Genomic DNA, 12,785 nt, shown 5'->3' on the forward strand with positions numbered 1-12,785 from the left:
GAGGGATGTAACAGAAATAGCATTAGCCAGAAGTGAACACTTCATATCAAATACTCAAACTGAATCTTTGCCCAATTCCTGAGCCAAGTCCAAATACACTGTCAGATTAGAACATTTTTGCAGGATTTGTCCTCCATTTTGTTATTCTTATAGAAACAGGACTGTGAGAACATCCTGTTGGCCCCAGGAAAGAGTCACTGTGCTGTGGAGTCACTCAGCTGCAATATGCAGGTTCTGAAAACTTTGCCCTCTCAGCTTCCTAAAGCATAGGCTGTACAGCTTGAGCCAGGGCCCATGTGACTGTGAGTCTGCTCAGCTCCTGCTAAAAAGAGTTCTCCCTGGCTACCTCCAGCACACATACTGTTCCCACAGACTGAGCCTGTCATCACCAGCTGTACCACCTGCTTGGACTTCTGGGGCCCTTCTGCAACTCCTCCTATTACCAAGCCATTTACTTGTTATAGCCTCACCCTGGCAGTGGGACAAGGCAATCAGTGAAGACGCTACTTCTCTCTGGAACTGAAGAACATGATATCCCTTCTAAGGCATCAGAAAGCGACTGATAGCACCTCTCTGTCAGTTCCACCTCTCCCCAAGAGCACAGCCCCAGCCATGCTCTAGACCCTTACACACACCTCTTCTCAGACCATCCTCACTCTTAAGTATGAACAGAAGCCTTACTGCAGGACTGCACAGCTGAGGAAAGGGAGAAAGCAGTATCAGGCTGTGCTGTCTGATGCAACCCACAGAGCTACATACTCCCATTTACTCCACAGAAGCCATGAAAACCTCTCATAAACTGCACCCCACTTCTTGATGCTTTGCTTGGAGATATTTGGGCTGCACCTAGGACAACTGTGGATTTTCTGACAGAGAAGACACTAGCTAGAGCTGACAGAACTCCCCAGCTACTTGTGGCTTTTCCTACTGCCTGGAGGAAGAGCTGAAGATGTGTAAGTCAGCTAGGATGTAGTGGGGAGAGTGGTGCCCAAGGCTACAAGGTGCTCATCTAGCCAGACCACCTCCGATGTGAAGTCGCCTTCTGTAGTTACAGACAACTGAAAGGCCCAGGCAGTACTGCAGGAGCTTAGGAACTGCCTGTACTGATCAGCCAACAACCCTTGTAATTCCACGCCCCATGTCAGAGAGTTGCCAGTCTTAAAGGCTTAAGCAGGAGGCCAAAGAAATTTTATTTTGGCAACTGTGGAACAACTTGCCCCATAGAAGAATTATGCTGGAAAACATCAGAAATCCCAGGAGATGAGAAAGGGTTTGATGCGTGTGTACAGCAGTGGCATGGATGGTCCATGGTTTGGAAAACCTAGCACTGAACAAGACTCTTATAAAAAAGGGCTCATGTCCCTAAACCTCAATGGTACAGGCAAATCCAGTTTTGAAAACTCCAGGAAAGAGTTAAATACATATTTAATGAAACAACAAGTAAGTTTACCTGATACACTTTGCTGGTAAACAGCAAAAGTGCAGCCTCACAGGAAAAGCAAGTCTAATGTTTCTTTTGCCATTCTCTGGTTTTGACCTGGGCCAAGCTGGACAGTCTACTCTTCAAGGGAAGGATGTGGTTAAAAAGGAGGGGAGAGGCCTGCACTGCAAGGCAGTACTCTCTCCCTGTTATAGGTTGATTCTTCCACTGCCAGGGTCGAAGTGGCAGATAGCTTGGAGACACTTCCTAGTACAAGTGAGTACAAAAAAAGATCTGACACATCACTGCCCAGAGGAAAGGAAAAACTCCCTCATTCATCTAGGCTAGGGTGAGGTAAAGTGAAGGATCCATTTTTTAAAAAAAATCAGGACAAGGAACAGCACCATAGATTTAAATACATTTCCCTCACCTACAAATATCCCAAACACTCCTTCCTCTCCCCCAAGAGTTAAGTATATCTTCTCCTTTACAGCCCCGAACAATACTTACCTCATGTATTGCACAGAGCTGATGCAGCTTCATGTTCTAGTTCAACTAGCTCAAAGCAGCTTACACATTCTTTCCCAATCCCAGTGCAAAAGCAATTCCATTTCTAACACGTTTCCTGGTTCTTATTCTGTAATACATCTGAACTTTGTGGAATTAGCGCCCAACTTTATAAAAGCTTGTGTAAAATTTTTGCCAGTTAACTAGGTTGCATGAAAGTGCAAAAATATCAGCTTTAGCAATACATACGGCTTAGCCTCTCAAAGTTAACCATAGTGTATTTATTCCCATCAAGTTATCTGTCCAATGCCTAAATGACAGATCCTCACAGGATGGTTGCTAAAGCAGATTTGCTGTCTGTGCTGACAGAGCAAAGCAGGCTACCACTTTTCTACCTCAAGAGAGTAAAGCAGAAATGCTGTTAAATTTGGAGGAAGACTCCTGGGAGCCAGGATCTGAACAGCTATAGGAGCCAAAAATTCCCCAGTCAGCAATGCACTTAAACACAAGCCTGACTGACTAGAATTACTTATGTGCTTAAAATTACATAGACACTGAAGTAATTGCCAAATCGGGGCCAATGGCTATATCTGACATGCTGAGCCAAAATACTCCCTACCCCAGTACATACCAATGTTTCTGCTGTTGAACCTGCACAAAGACCTGCACCATTAATACAAAACTGAAGCCCTGGACTGAAAGGCTATGAAGGACGTAGTGCTAAGCATTAAACTAGACATTTGTCAACCTGGACATAGATCATATAGGTGTATTTGCAGCATATCAAAGCCAGATGTAACGTCTAAAAAAAACAAGCTGACCAGCAATCCTTTCAGATTTTCTGGACAGCTCTGTCCATGCTTTCAAAACATACTCTGATGACACCCAGGACAAGCAGATTCCAAATCTAACCGCTGAATGAGAACATGAACCTCAGACTGAAGGGAATTCCTCTGGTTTGTTATCCATTGAGCCTTTCGTCTGCGTCTGCTCCTTGCTGATGTAGTGACACCCCATCAAATGGTTTCTAAGAGTATCGTATGCGTCACGAGTGCCTGCCATGTAATTCAGCGGTGAGCAACATGGCATAGGGAACTAGCCCTTCATTTCCACTTGTGGCCCTTAGAAGAGAGAGTTGTTAATTCAGCAGTTAATTTCAGAGAAAAAACTAGTATCTGCCCCTTTTCAAATCAGGTGGGTAGGTGAGAATTCAGGGTTGGCAGATCAAGCAGACAGACTGCAGGCAGCGAGACTTCACATAGAGTCAGGATGTTCTCTGGCATGATCCTATTTATGAATAGTGAACATTAATTCCTCCTTCTGTCAGTAGAGGAGAAATAAGTGAAACGCAGAGACAGTTTCTGAGGTCACAGCTGCAAACTCCTTTGAAGGTGAAATTGTTGGTGTGGAAAACCTTTAGTACTACCTTAATCATATTTCACTGTAGGGCCAAACTGAAAAAATAAAAAAGGATGTAATTAAAAATTAAAGTCCAAAACTGTTACTGAAAACTCCTACTCAGCTGCTGCATAACCTTGAAGCTGTCTGAACTCTGTGGCTGACTAAAGTTGCCTAAAGCTGCCTCTCTGCAGACCCAGAATTGCCCATCCTGGCACAGTAGGTCAGCATAAAGTACCTGCCTGAACAGTACCAAAATCCAAAGAGCAAGCACTCTTGTAGACCTCCATTGTACACTTCCATTTCATACCAGCAAGCCAGAAGCTGCACCCTCCACCTTTTCTCACAATTCATCAGAAGAGCTTCAGTTATTTTGACATATTTAGGAAGAAAGAAAAAAAACATTAGATGGCTGCAAGGACACACAGGTGTGAATTCCAAGTGACATTCCCACATGCTAAAGAAGGGCAAGATCTCAGATGTGCTGTTGCCTCCACCACTTCCTGTTAGCTAGCTCTAGTGAAGTCAAATTGCCAAGTATGAAAGCACCTAACTGCCCATGACACTGTGCAGGTTCAGGATTCTCCAACTATCTAACACATATCTAACAGCCTATATAGAAACACCTAATTTACTGGATTTATGAGAGATTACCTCCATCTATATACACTGTAGGCAAATGAACAATGAGCCTGCCTCGTGGATCAGGAACTCTAATGACCTGGTACTCTCTCTCAAATAATTTCAGTGACTAGGAATGCATGTTAGTGAACTAGAAGGTGAATTAGAACAGTCCACGATGATGATACCAAGACACTATCTGAACCTTCCATGATAGAAATATTTTCTCTGATTACAGAGGACATTTTGGCAGCCACAATTCTTCTGAATGAAAACACACACACTACAACTCTCGTGTTGCATCTGTGGAATAGTGACACTACCTACATTAAAAGCTCCTTGTACACCAGAAGTGAGGTGAAGGAAAATGTATATACTGTACCTGTATATACTGCCCTTCTGTGATTACATGAGTCACTCTGTTAATTAAAATCATTTTGGTGGGACTTCCTTTAGCTTTTACAACAAAGAAATTGAAGGCCAGAGTAATTTCAACAGTGACTATCTTTGCAGGTGCTCCTCATCACAGCCTGGAAGCAAATCAGTCAGAAGGCACTTACTTTCCACACCCATGAGATCAGGGCTGACTTACACCAGAGCAGGTGCTCCTCATCACAGCCTGGAAGCAAATCAGTCAGAAGGCACTTACTTTCCACACCCATGAGATCAGGGCTGACTTACACCAGAGCATGTTCCCTTGCTGTGGCTTCTGCTTCTGATCACGGTTAAGAGGTTTCCGCTCCCTGGATACTTAACCCTATGCCTCTGCCAGAGTTCCACCCATCTCGGCTCTTTATCTAATTAGTACAGAATAAAGTCTGACTATATAAAAAAAGTCTAGGTAAAAGAAAAAAAAAAAGTAGATCAGCTGGCAGAACTAAGATGACAAGAACTTCTGGAGAGAAAAAGGTTATAAAATGTAGTTAGACCAGGCATCTCTTAAGCAACTTAATTTGCTCCTCTCACTGTACCCTGAGACAAACCACTGTTTGGGGGAACAGCAGCCTTTTTCTGCCAGGGTTTGTACATTGCCTTGCTCTTTGAGCTGACTGGTACTCTCAGGTGCTATTGTGATAAAAATAATAAAAAATTAAATAAAGGAAAGAATGGAAGATTTATATCATTCTTCAAAGTAAAGCCTATTTTGATTTGTTTGTTTTACAGCCTAAATATTACCACATTGTCAACTTCCTCTCTCTCAAGGCACTTGATGGTTAAAGTTTGTAAGTAATCATGAGTGTCTGCTTAAGGCACGAAGCCCTCTAATTTTTACTAAACCTCTCCTGGGCTTTGGGTGCTATTGAGGCAGGTATCAATACAGCTAATTTGATTTTCAGCAAAATGCAAACTAACCACTCACAATCCACAACCATGCAAGTATTTTGAACATCTATAATGTTCGCAAAAATTGCCAGTCTCCTCCTTTCCAAGACAGTATAGATCAGCAGATAGGGAAGAGAAGAAAAAATTCCTCCTTCTCAGGCGAGGGTATGACTTCCCATTCAAAGCCAGTGTTGCTAATTGTCTTTGAAAGTATGTATGTTTCATCAGTGTCTAAAGGCCTCAAAGTAAAGCAGAGCTTTGTTGGGCCTGGCATTACATAAACTAGAGGGACAGATTCTGTCCTCAAGAGCTTTCAGTCTAAGCAGGCAAAACAAACAGCACATAAAAGGAACAGAAGGACCAAAATTAAGTGATTTGTCTGAGATCATTCAGCAAGTCAGGAATGCACTGGTCTCACTTATAATAATCAATAAACTCAGCCCCTTTTTCAAAAGGAAAAAAAACTAATCAGTGTGATGATCTGTTTCTGCCTCTGTCTCCACTGTAGAACTTACTGGTGCCTATTAATTTTGACACTTGACAAACTACAAGGATTTAAGAAGCTTTAATTGCTGGTTCTTTCCCACTGTGTAACGAACCAAGGTTAAAAGTCTGATCTCTGTTTGGAGAGACTGGGTTGGGTACAGAAGTTATACTTGTTTCACATTTAACAGGCTCCCTACCCCCTCTCAGATTTTATTAGGTCAGTGCTTCAAAGACATGGCTATGATGTCCAACATGGCAGCATTCAAACAAACGTTGTACTCAGAAGAGCACAATACAAGAGGCTTCTTCTCAGAAATATCCCATTACATACACAGTCATTTTCAACTGAGACTGAATTAGTGAAAACCTATTCAATGCACTTATGTTAACACTACAAACCCCTTTGGATTGCAAATCAGATTGGCAGAAGCAGCAAGAAAAGGCTTGCTCAGACATTAGGAACAATTCAAGCATCCAAGCTCACAACAGTTATGACTCAAGCTGGCTTGATTTCTGGTAGGCGGATTAAAATGTATTGTTTGTACCAAATAAAGCATGAATAATAGTATCGCCTCTGCCTCCTGCACGTCACTGCTGCTAGGGCTGTAGGAGACAATCCCCCCTACCGGTGATACTCACACAGAGACGTCACCTTCACCTTCCTGTTCCTAAAAGACTTCATGGTAGGGCAAGGCTGGGTTCAGTGATGCAAGAGACTGCTGAAGCAGCTCTCAGCTTCTCTGTATCTTGCCAAGTCCTAGGTTCAATACGGGGAGGTCACTGCTGGATTGTTCCTATTCTTCAAGTTGCTCTGATCCAACCACTCTAAGAAATTATAACAAAGCGTTCTTATTAGTGCATTTGATGAATTACATTATAAGGATGCAACTCTGACCCCTGCGTTAACTTGTTTTTCTTCATTTTTAGAAGAGCTAACAAAGCTGATTTCCTCACTGCAGGCCAAATGGCTGTAAGAGTGTGTTATCATTTCTTTGGCCCACTGGACAGGATGCTGTCATCTTTTTGAAACAACCGGAATATTTTCAATTAACACTGAAAAGCAGCTTAATAGAAATTCAAGTGATGTAATTTAGGGGAAACAAATTCCCTTCTGTTGTTTTCTTTCTGTATCCACTAAGACAGTCAAGATTTTTGAAGTAAATGTAGGTAAGTAGCAGTTACATTACAGGACATTTTTTGCATTTTAGCCAAAGGAAGTTTTGCTTAACATTGGATAAACTGAACAGCCAGTGATGCAGAGACACAATTGTAAGTCTCTCCCATAGAGAAGCACATTTTAATGTCAGACTACGGAGAGCAGCCTGATATTCTCACACATTCACTGGCACACTCTCTGCTCCTTATGACACTTCCATTTGTTTTGCATTGTGGCACGGTTTCAGGGTAGAAAGCAGTCCCACACAGATCCACTGTTAGCCTAGTGGGTTGCACGTCTTTATGCTAACATTGCTGAACAGGCACTGTAGTCAGTAAAAAGAAAAACAGAAGGACCGGCACTGCCATTTCCCTCTGGTGCTCCAGCTGTGCTCTAAAAGAAGAGGGCAGCAGCTGTTATTGGGTATTTGTGCCCTGTTATGCAACCAGAAGAGGCACACTTATTTCTGAATCCAGCTTTGGTTTAGGTGAGACAAAAATAACAAACTGCTCAGAAAGGAAAAGTTACAGGCACATGAGAAAGCAGAAATCAGATGCCTAGAAACACCAAAGTTGGAGTAATGAGGGACCTCTGCCAGCATTTCCTACCTGAGGTTAGCTCGCAGGTTTGGACCTCTGTCCTGATCTCTAGTCAAATGGCAAGATACAGGCTTGTGAGTGTCACTGTTCCTATCTGTTCTCACTATCACACTTCATCTAGCTGTATCTTGAACTAGAACCGGGTAACTCGGTTACCCACTTTAACTCCCAACGAACTCCACAAAGTCCCACTGCCAAGTTTTCTACTATTATTCTTTTCATTTTAATGAGCTGTGGACTACACACAGCAAGGTGCTACTGCATTGTGGGATGCATAAAACTGCTTGTGCATTTGTTTCTGGGACCAAACCAGCTAACTGAACTGTTGCCATATTCATCATTGCAGAGACCCGTTCTTCCCGAGCCTTGGATCGCTCTGCCCTCCATTCCCCCTCAATACAGGAAGCTGACAATTGTATCATCTACTACCATATAAAACTACATCACGTCACCACACCCCCTCCTGGGACATAAAGTCGCAGCCTTCCTAACTTCCGCAGTTTTAGTTTAACAGGATCCACCTACTTCATTTTTTCCCCCTACTTACGTTTCAGAAACTCACGCAGAAAGAACACATCATTTAAGGCAATGCAGAATGTCTCCTGCAGTAACACAGCACAAATGGAAAACAGTTTTTTTCACTTTGGAAAACATAATTACTGGGTTGGAGTTTTCAATACACCTCTGAAAACATAATCTCTTATAATTTGAGTTCCTGACTATGCTACCACCTACTAACACATTGAAAGAGTCACCAAAGTGGAACAGCTCTTTAGTCTCACCATGATTAACACCTGCCACAGGAGATGTAAATTCCTTAGCAATTGTGAGCTAGCATTAGAGTGAGGTTGAGGTTTCTTGTAGTTTTGTGGGGTTTTTTTGTTCCAGTGATGAGGAGAAATAAAAAGCCATTGGAAGCAACTTTTTTCTACTTTTCTTCTCCTCTTTCCCCATTTCTCAAACACAAGAGATTTTTAAAATTTTGGAAATTTGGTGCAACAATTTTTGGAGCAACCTCCCTTCCTGATCTTCATGTGCTCTGTCGAATTTATACTGCCTCAACTACAAACTACAGCCTGCATCACTAAGTACTTCTGAAAATACAATTCACAGTTCATGAAACATTTGCTATAGGTCTGCAGAGAACTGGCTGATTACATGATCCCAACACCTTCTTGCAACTCGGTAACTAACCTGGATAAATATATGAAAATACCTTCTTTCTTGATATCATGTTTCTGAGCAGGTAATGGGAATTCTACAAGAATTTTTATCAGTCATCCATGAAAAGCAATGAGGTAGGACTCAGCATTGCCAGCTCCCAAATATTTAGCGGAATGTTTCTTGCTCCCCTCTCCCCCAGTTAAGTTCTCTGCTAGAATCAACAAGTTTACACAAGATTACTGAATTTCCAGCTGTAATTCTAGTCCTCATAGGTACAGATGAAAGTTTGAAACCATGATGCCTAACGTTTTTGTTATTTTGTGAACTGCTTTAGTTTAAAACTAGTGCCTGATTCTGGTGGAGGTATCGGTTGAGGTATGTAGAAATAGCAAAACTTTGTGTCTGCACTGTAAAAAAACCCAACCTTCTATCCATGCTACAAAACATTATTCTAGTGGATATCTTAAGGTATTGAGTTGTTCTAGTCATAGACAGATCTTGATTCTTTTCAGCTGCTTTGAATTTCTGTAGTGCTGACATGCAAGAAGTCATGATACATAAATGCATCTGAAATCTTTCAGTATGCAAGAGATCTACCTCTGTTTTTGTGTCCTCAGCTTCAAATACTCCTAATTAGTATCTGCCTCCCATCTTTTAATGAGTCTGTACCATCATGTAGTTCTAAAGCCACATGCTGTTCAGATTGCCCTTCTGATTTCAATGTGAGTTAAATTGGAGTTTAACATTTACTCATCTCCCAAGTTTCTCAGCTGTGAATAATCCCCACAGCTCAGTGATTTGGCTTGTATTTGTTACCTGTGCCATGCTGCTAAATTGCTACTACCTGTCCTAACAAGCTCTCTGACTGGGCCAGCTGACAACTGTCTAAAACCAAAATGAAAGACAAAACAGCAACAAACTCTCCTAAGCTTCACTGGGTGGTGTGAAAAACAGGTTACCTCATCAGCCTTTGTAATTTTTGTGGATTAATTAAAGGATAATGTTTGCTGCAGAGGAGTTTATGAGGCAATAAGTATCTTTTGTGGCTGATTAAATGCCAAAGCAAAGCTGATAAAGGCATCTAATAATTGCAAAAGCCATTTAGTGCCTTGAGTACATCTCTGCCACAGATGCAAGTCTTACTATACAACAGATCAGCAGCAGACTAAGGAAACAGAGAGGAACTCTCCTTGCCTCTAGAGACTTTGCATAGATAAACAAACTCCTAAGGCATGAAACTCAGCCCCAAGTCCAGGTTGATCCTCACTTCTCAGGAAACAGCCAAAATGCAGATAAAGATGGTGATTTTGCTGCTCTACAAACACTTCAGCAGCACACAAGCGACCTCCTTGAGCCAAGCACCATTTCATCTGCAGGGCTGCAAAAACCCTAAAACCCCCCCCAGGCCACCCAGCACTGCCCAACCTTTCTAGCAGCAGCCGAGCAGTAATGCCGCCGCTGGGGGGCACAACTGCGGCCCAACCCGCCTCGCCCTTGTTTGTGTGGCAGTTTAGTTTTTGAGGGGTGCCCAACAGCAAACCCGGGGGTGGGGGAAAGCATGTCGAAGCCGGCTCGCACCTGGCGGCGACCGTTGGCGCCTCAGAGGGAGGCCGGGGGAAGCCCGCACCGCCCCTCCGCTCTCCCTAAGAAACGTTACGTTACCTGGGCACGCGGCCGAAGCGGAGCCGCCGACTTCTGGAAGGCTCGATGGGTTAGGCGAGGGCGGGGCGGGGCGCGGTCCTCGTGCTGCCCAACAGAAATTAACGGCCGGGCTGCTCCTCGTGCTGCTGCTGCTGGCTCCTGCCTGTGAGTGCGCTGGGGTGTGCTGGAGGAGAGTGCATGTGAGCTCAGAGCTGAGAGGAATACCTGAGAGATGGGTGCACTTGTGATTTAGAGTTGTTGTTATCATTATTATTACATTTAGAGCATGAGGGAAGGTGAGGGTATGAAGGCAGCCCTGGTTCCACTGCATCCAGCATTGGCCCTTGGAGTCCATGTCTAAGGGTTGTATTTTCTATAGGTTTCTGTGCAGATGCAAGAAGCTGCAGTGTCTTCCCAGCCTTCTACCACTTAAGCTTATTCAGACTTTCAGGCTGGCTGGTTAGTTTATCTCCTCTGGCGGTGGCACACCAGGCTCCTGTGCTGATGGTTGGAGCTATCTTTCTTGCTCAGGTGGCAAAAGGATGAAGTGTTACACTAGGCTCACAGGGGTAAGGGATTGAAATCTCTTTCACAGCAATGCTGTGGTGGCTTTGGGAGCTGTGACCACATCTATATTGGGGGCAAAAATACTGCATAGTGGGAACTTTGAGAAATAAACCAAACTGAGACAGGGAAAATGGGCTGATTGCAAGTGCTTCTCATGTCCTTCCTCTTCCTTCAGTCTTCCTCACCCCACACAAGCCCATGTAAACTATCACGGTACTTTTCCCACCCCTACTCTTCTTACTTTGTTTGTTGCCTTGCTCTTCAGCTGATAAATAATAGGCACAGCCACAGAATGATGTAACTTGTAACTGCGAGAACACACAGTTCTGCATTTTACAAACAATAATTAACTACTGCTGACTGCGCCAGCCATGAGAAGCCTGAAATGCTGATCACATCTTGCAGCTCTTAACCAGGGCAGCAAAGAAAGCAGAAAGATCAACTTTGAATTCTGCCATGTTGTCCTTTCCAGCTTGCAAATGAACTGATAATTTAACTGATAGGATGCTTAAGTGGATGAGCATTAAATTAATCAAAAAAAGACACTGGTTGGCTGATAGTGACTGTTGGTTTGGTTAGTCTGCATGCTGCTTGTCTCTTGCAGTCTCTTGAAAATACATTCTCCTGAATATGAGTATGGGCAGTATTTTGACTTTATGCACAGACAGGAACATTGCCTATGTTTATATAGGTATCCAAAGGTTCCACATGAACAGAAAATAGCACCTCAGTACTTTCGGTTTGGTTGACAGGATTGTTGTATTTTGTGAGTGATGATCCTTGCAAGATAGAGGCACCAAGGGTGAACAGTTGAAAGTGTCTCAGAAGTGTTTTAGAATTTGGACTGAGTGGAGATGTGGGCAGTGTGGAGAAACAAATCAAAATACCGTACAGCTTTTTCCTAAAGCTACACTTGTTTTGTTAACACAGAGTCAAAAGTCAATTTTGCTCCTAAGTGAAGTAGCTCTGGTTCAGAAGAGAGGCAGGCATCAGAGTGCATTGCTTTCTGGGAGTTGATGTCTTTTTAATATTTTCCTTCTCTGGCTGTGGCAGAGATCGTACACAATTCAGCTGACTTTTTCAAGCTCTGTTTACTAACTTGCAAAAGCAGTTAGATTTGAACATCTGCATTAGCTCTTCTCTTGGCTTATCATTACAGATTTCTACTTGAAGTCTTTATTTCTAGGATGCTAGGCTGTGATAATTAAATCACCCTAAGTGCAGCACGAGTCATGCAAAACAGTGTTAGAATACATAAACGTGTACGAACAATGTTCATTCAAAGAGAAGTAACACAGGAACAGTGGCAAAAAGCCTACCTCAGCTAACCACTCAATTCTCTTGCTGCTAGTATAATGATAAGTATTCCTGTTTTCTCGATGGAGTATCTAAGCAGCCAGCGTGCATAAACTATGAAATGTAATTACTCTGACATCTGGGAAATCTCTGGCAGGCACAGACTTGGCATGGACAGCTCAGCATCACCGTGCAAAGGCCCCTGGAACCAGAGTGTATTGGAGCTGTGGCCAGCATGTTCCGATAGCTCAGCTATTTCTAAGCCTGTGACTGAACTGCGGATTAGTTCAATTTACCGCGTTCCTGGAACACCCCTTTGTCAGGATGCGGCATATTACTCTTCCTTTCTCCCCATTTCTGAACTTCACCCTTCCCTACTTTTCCTGCAGTTTTTATACCTGTGTCTGAATTTATGGGTTTGAAGTTGCTGCGCTCTAAATTATTTCCTTCCCGCATCTAAAAATGGAAGTTGAGCAGTAAACATTTTCCTTTAGTATGTAGAATTTTCCTCTTACAACTTAGCAAATCCTGGTCTGAATTTTACTTTAAAAGAAAATATTTCAGGTCATCACCTGTAAGAGCATATGTTGATTACTTGCTAAATTAA

This window comes from Phaethon aethereus, assembly GCF_964289735.1.
Source record: "Phaethon aethereus genome assembly, chromosome: 7".
NCBI lineage: Eukaryota > Metazoa > Chordata > Aves > Phaethontiformes > Phaethontidae > Phaethon > Phaethon aethereus.